Below are 7,358 nucleotides of genomic sequence, written 5' to 3' on the forward strand. Positions count from 1 at the left end.
CAGGAGTAATCACTGTGTTAAGATTGTACCACTATCAAATCCTTTGTCCTAAATAGGTAAAGTCTTTAGTCACTACAATGAATTATGTCACTGAAAGTAATTAAGAAAATTGGGTTTCTACAGTATAGGAAGTAGTCAGTATTTAAAGTTTGAGGGGACACAGCAACAGGGAAATAAGAATGTCTCCAGGAATTGGGAAATACTCTTGCGACAGCCTTTATGAGCTGTAGTTTAGAAGAAATACAGTGATAGTCAGAATACCACACTAAAAAGAGATTTCCTGAGAACACATGCAAACAGGAATCTGTAGAGAGAAGGAAGTTAATTCTTATCTCACTCAATTTTAGTCTTGGTTGGTAATATTACAATATTCCAGATTCAATTAGATATAGTAAAGAAATGCTCAGTTATTTCAATGAAACTCAGTTGAAAATTTGGCTTGTCTGACAATGGAAGGAACATTAATGAAGAAATGGACAAAATTTTAATCGAGTGTCAAAAATAGAGGTTATACTGTAGGGAAAATATCTGAAGAAGAAAGATGCCCATGGCAGTAACAGAAACATATACATAGTAACAGATCATATACACAGGAGATGACAGAGAATGCACTAATAGAATAAACACATGAACGGAGGACAGCAATGAAGTGTCCTGGCTTGCTGTGTTCTAGGACAAGCCAACAGAAAGCAGAGCTTGAGGGTGGGCTGCTCACTTGGTGCAGCTACGTAGCATGTAGGAAGCCAGGAATGGATGCCCAGCCACACAGACACAATGTATAGTGGTACAGATCTACAATCCCAGCACCCAGCAGGTGGAGGCAGGAGGATTGGAAATTCAAGGTCCTTTTTAAAAATAAAACTATTGGCAGGATTAATTTTTGATAGCTAATTTTTGCATAACTACCCATTGGCTCCCTTTTAGATACTTATTTTTACGTAATTAAAATATAATTATTTTAAGTCATTTCTCCCCTCCCCCTCCTCCCTCCTACCCCTTGTAGGTCCTCCCCTCCAAAATTCACACTCTCCTCTTCTTTAACTTTGTTGTTATATATACACATAAACATAAATGAATAAATGTACAGTCAGTACTCAGTACAACATGACTCAGTACTGACAGTGTTGCTTGCATGAACATGTTTCTAGGACTAAGCAATCACTCGGTATTGAAGAACCAATCATCAGGGCTCAAAAAGACTAACTCCCTCCCCCCCCCCCCCAACCCCTCAACCCCTTGTTAAACACTCATAGTTCTTTATCAAGGGGGAAGGCCCATGAGATTTCCACCATCTGCACTGGGGTATCAACTGATGCAGAGTCGTTCAGGTCTTGTTTAGGCAGCCATACTGTTGAGATTTGCATGTGTTCAGTTTCCCTAGGATGGCTAGAAAGTACAATCTCACATCAGACCTCCTGCTCAGATCATGCACTCTTCTCTCTTTCTCGATGCAGATCATGCACTCTTCTCTCTTTCTCGATGGCCTCTGAGCCTTGGGTGCAGGGGCTGTGTGCTAGATGTACTCGCCTGTGCTGAGCACCCTGTGGTCTCTTGTTCTCCCTATTTTGACCAACAATGGTTTCTGCAACAGTCTCCATCTGTTGGGAACACAAGCCCTTTGACAACCGGTGAGAGCTACACTCACCTGTGGATACGGGAACAAGTATTTCAGATGCAGTAAAGAATTATGTAATGGGTGGAGTTTCCTCTTTAAGACCCATGACCTCATTAGTTCTGGGTAGTTGAGTAAATTTCTAGTATCAGATGATTTCCTGCCTGTTGAATGGGCTTTAAGTCCAACTAGCCAGCTGTTGGTTATCATCAAGGGGAAGTGCTGCCTTTGCTAGCCAGATGTTGGTTATCATCAAGGGGAAGTGCCGCCTTTGCAGCTTTAGGGATATCTTGCCATGCTAGTCCTGTGGTTTCTGCTCATTACAGCTGGGTAGGACTATTGATCGTTTTCCTCCCTTGGCAGTTTGCATATCAATTTCCGGTACTATGGAAACTGGTACACCTCCTCAGGGAGGAGGCTCTCCCGTCAGTTCCAGCTAAAATCCTGAGTCCTATGTCCAAAGTACATGGAGCCCTCAGCAATAGGGTCTTACCTCCCATGACTGGGAGGCAAGCAAGAGCAATAACAATGGCATTTGCTGAGTCTCTTGGGCAATCCTGATCAACAATTTGGAAGGAGGTTTCTCATGCCTGATATTAGGGTTTTTAACCAAAGAATCCATGGCTCTTTGTCACACCAAGTGAAATAACTTCATTTAAGATATATAATGAGTATATCTATGTAATTTTAAGATTCCCCATATCTTTTTCAAGCATGATTAGTGTAATTTATCTTACATCCTCTTCTTTATTGTCGTCCCACCCACCTCGCCAAACAAAGCCCCTCCCTTGTTTTTCCCAGTTCTCTCTTCTTCATATCATCTGTATCCCACTATTATACTCTCTGAGCTCCCTCTGCACCCCCAATCCTGGTCCCTCATTCCTGGTTACTATAGTTACTCACACCTGAAGATTTAGAGTTAGAAACCACAGATAAGAGAGAAAATGTAATGTTTGTCTTTCTGGGCCTGGGTTACCTTACTCAGTATACTAACTATCTTTCTAGTCATTCTTGGTTACATGGCGAGTTCAAAGTCAGCCTGGCTTACATGAGATCTTGTCTCAGAAGAAGAAAAGAAGAATTTGAGAAAGGATTTGCAAACCAATGCTATTTATGATAATATATTAAAAAAAAAAAACAACCCAAGTCTTTAAGTATTGATCTAACATGCTGCGCTCAAAGCAATGTACAAGGAAAGAGCCAAGCACAGCCGAGATCATTAGTGAGTGCTTAGACAGGAATAATAGCAATCAATTCTATCGCAGAGCCTATGATTCAGGATTATTAGGGCGCCTTAATTTGCCTTATGATTTATAGTCAATTCAGTTAGATCAAAATCCGAATAGGCAATTGCACTTGTCTAAATGCACATGAGGGATTGCCAGCTGGCAGCGTCTATGCAGAGACACACAAAGGTCCTAGAGTAGCCTAAGAAATCTTAAAGAGGGATGCCAAAGAGCAGAGGTCACTAAGGCTGATGTAGGCTGAACCCAAGACTGCGCATATAGACCAGAGGAATGGCAGAAAGAGTTCAGAATATGATACACACATAAGTGGTCACTTGATTCTGGACAAAGATGATTTTGAGTAAGTAGAGGAATTATCTTTTCAACGAATGAAACATTCTTAGACGTGACATGAATCCCACCTTATATACAGATAGTTATACATTTAAGTCTTCTAGGAGAAAGCTTAGAAGTATATCTTCAGAATCTTTGGTAAGCCAAAGATTTCTTCAAAATGATAGATGAAAAGGCTAACTGTTAAAGCATTATAACTGGACTCTGTCAAGTTAGGAAGTACTGTTGGCTAAAAGCTGCTCTGTGTTCATTAGGACACTCTTTAAAGAAGCCCCGCTAAGATCAATATTTAGAAAAAAAATCAAGTCAACAACAGAAATGAGCAGAGATATGAATATGTCTTTGTAAAGTGTTCAGTGGTAGCACGCAGGAAGTAACGGGAAGTTAATAGTATCCGTGAGGTCTGTTCCCAGCATGCCGGTGCCAAGAGCCTAGTGCACCTACTCACGGGGAAGCAACGATCTACAGTGGCCTGCCTTACGATACCGTGAAGAGCAAACGTCCAGAATCTCTAGAAATAGTCCTAATGGTAGACGGCAGCCATAAAGGTTTACTGAAGAAGATCTGCAAATGGGGAAGAACTGTGAGCGTCCTGAGAGCTGAGGCTCCATCGCTGCTTCCTCGGTGACCCTTTCCTGTGTGCTCAACGAGAACACTCCATTACAGGCCGGAAGGCCAAGGGTCTCTGGGAAGCCATTTCTCCGGCACTTTCCGGCTCTTCGGAGGTCCTCTTCCTAAGAGAGTCAGGTTGAAAGCTAACTATGGCAGAAACTGCGGGAGATTCTAGACCCAGCACATAGCATATGAACTTGGCCACAGTGCTATCGCTTAGGACAAAACAGGACCAGGAGGATATGGAGTTAAATCATCAAACTGAGCCTGCTTTGTTAACACTGGATGCTCGGGGAGGAATCAGTCTTCTGCCTGGGGTCTCAAGACCTGATACCTGCAGAGACTATTTCAGATGTAATTAAGTAGAGGACACAACGGAAGACAGATGCTTAATCATAATCAACATTTAGAAACTGTCTTCATTCCTGTTGGCCTGCCTTCTGCTGTTGTGACAAACACCTGAGATCCGAGTTCATTTGGCTCTGGGTTTCCTAGATTTCTGACAATGGCCACTGGGCCCTGTAGATTTAGCCCTGTGGAGGCCTGGCCTAAGAAATCGAGATGGGCAGTATAAATAGCTTCTACAGTCTGTATACGCTCCTAGTCCAATTACTTTCTTAGATCAGCTTTTGCCGGTTGATTCAGAAGGGTTTTAAAATTTAAAAAGACTAATAATTTATATTTTCCAAGGTGTCCTTTGTGCACTAATTTTGTATATGTCTTTTGTTATACAGAGTTTGCTATTATATGTAATCAGAGTTCTTTTAAAAAGAAAAGAAAAGAAAAGAAGAGAAAGGAAAAGAAAAGAAGAGAAGAGAAGAGAAGAGAAGAGAAGAGAAGAGAAGAGAAGAGAAGAGAAGAGAAGAGAAAAGAAAAGAAAAGAAAAGAAAAGAAAAGAAAAGAAAAGAAAAGAAAAGAAAAGAAAAAAGAAATCATGAGAGGAGTGTGCAGTGGAGAAGGTCCATTACCTTGTGGAGGCCAGGTAGCAACAAGACAGAGAAGATAAGGCCACCCTCTTATCACCTTCAGGGGCACACTCCAAGGCCACTGGGCCGTGCTCTTAAGTGTCTGCCACCATCCAACAGCACATCCGGCTGATGGGAAACCACCGGCTGTTTGCAGACATTTCTCATCCTAATTAAGGCGATTCTCACAAGCAAAACTCTTGCCCCTTTCATTTATGATTTTATTTGGCCTTCTAGCTGTTACTTTCTTATATTTCAAAAAGGAGAGAGACAGAGAGAAGAGAAAGAAGAGGGGGAAGGGAGAGAGAGAGAGAGAGAGAGAGAGAGAGAGAGAGAGAGGGAGAGAGAGAGAGTGTGGGAAGGGGAGGGGAGGGGGAGGGGGAGAGGGAGAGGGAGAGCGAGCACATGAGCTCACAAGGAGCCTTGGAGAGGTAAGCAACAGTTAAAGATGACTCAGCAGTTAAAAGTGCTTGCTGCTCTTCCAAAGGACCAAGTGTTCAGCTCTCAGCACTCAGAGAGGTGACTCCCAACTCTCTGTAACTGATACCCTCTTCTGACCTAGACACAGACACACAATATGCGCATACCACACATACACACACACACACACACACACTCACTCACACACAAATAAAAAAAATAAATCTTTAAAAAGCTAAGTAAAAATTCTAAAGAATCAGAATAAAGAAATATTTTCCATGCTAATAGAAATACCTACAAATAGCAAAACTCCCTGGTTCCTGCAGGAAGACAACTAAGAGAGACGGGGCAGATGGGAAGCTGTTGACCTCGTGGGTTTGGTGTGCGAATATTGTAGGTTTACATAAGAAATCCAAAATTCTGATTTTTAAATGAAAGCCCTTAATTATTTCGCCAGTGGAGGAGAAAAGTTTGAAGACTGAAGAAGTCAAACAGATCCCAGGCACACATCTCTCTGGGTTAGCCTAATCGGTCTGCTGATCTCCCTTGGGCTAACCCACAGTGAGTCAGCTGAGTGAACCTTCCTAGAAACTCGCTGGGGTTTTCTAACAGAGGCAAGACTACAGTGGAGACCTGATTTTGGGATATTATCTGGGGAATCTGTGGCGGGATGTGCTAGGGGGAGAGGGGGTAAGAGCTAAGGGAACAAGACAAGACAAAAACATGAGGCATAAACAACTCTCAGAAAGTTAGCTCCAGGGAAGAGACTCCTTTTCTTTCTCTCATCCTTTCAGTATGCAAAAAAAGGTGTCATGCTGACTTTTAACCCAGAAGAGATGCAGCAGAACAGATAATGTTAGTAGTCTTAGCCTTCTGGCCTTCCTTCTGATATATAAGTTAGCCAGCTCTGAAGGTGACCCCTGAAGAGATAATGTTAGCAAGCAGTAGAAGGAGTCGTTTCTTTTTTCCATGTTAGTCATTTATTCACTTTACATCCTGATCACATCCCCTCCCTCCCTCCCTCCCTCCCTCCCTCCCCCCAATCCTACCCTCATCCTCCCTATCCCTTCCCCTTTCCATTGTCCTCAGAGAAGAGCCCCGCACCCCCCCCCCCATGGTACCACCCCACCCTGGCACATCAAGTTGCAGTAGGACTAGACACATCCTCTCCCACTGAGGCCAGACAAGGCAGCCCAGCTAAGGGAAAGGGATCCAAAGGCAGGCAATAGTCCGAGCCAGAGACAGCCCCCGCTCCAGTTGTTAGTGGAATCACATGAAGACCAAGCTGTGCACATCTGCTATATATGTGCAGGGGGCACTAGGTCTAGCCCATGTATGTTCTTTGGTTGCTGGTTCAGCCTCTGTAAGCCTCCATGGGCCCAGACTCTGTTGGTCTTCCTGTAGAGACCCTCTGGCTCTCTCCATCTTTCCTCCCCTGACTCTTCCACAGGAATCCCTGAGCTCCTCCTGATGTTTGGCTGTGGGTCTCTCTGCATCTGCTTCCATCAACTGCTGGCTGAAGCCTCTCAGAAGACATTTATGCTAGGGTCCTGTCTGCAAGCATAGCAGAGTATCATTAATAGTGTCAGGGGTTGGCTCTCTCCCATGGGATGGGTCTTAAGTTGGTCCAGTCATTGGTTGGCTGTTCCCTCAATCTCTGCTCCATCGTTATCCCTGTGTATCTTGTTGGCAGGGCAAAATTTGGGTTAAAGGTTTTGTGGGTGGGTTGATGTCCCCCTCCACTAGAAGTCTTGCATGGCTACAGTAGGTTGTCACTTCAGGCTCTATATTCCCTGCTGCTGGGAGTCTCAGCTAAGGTCACCCCCATAGTTTCCCAGGTACCCCGACCTTTGCAGGTCTCCAAAGCCAGAGATGCCTCTCACTGATTTCAATGTTCTCTTCCAGTCCTCCCCCCAACTCTCCCTACACCTGATTCCCCCCTCCCCTCTCCCACCCAGCTCCCTTCCTCCATTTGACCCTGATGACAAATGCCCTTTATTTCCCCTTCTGAGTGAGATTCAAACATCCTCCTTTATGCCCTCCTCCTTATTTAGTTTCTTTGGATCTGTGGATTGTTGCATGGGTATCCTGTACTTCGTAGCTAATATGCACTTATAAGTGAGTACATACCATGCGAGTCTTTCTGGGTCTGGGTTACCTCACTCAGGA

This window comes from Mus musculus, chromosome 6, assembly GCF_000001635.26.
Source record: "Mus musculus strain C57BL/6J chromosome 6, GRCm38.p6 C57BL/6J".
Classification (NCBI taxonomy): domain Eukaryota; kingdom Metazoa; phylum Chordata; class Mammalia; order Rodentia; family Muridae; genus Mus; species Mus musculus.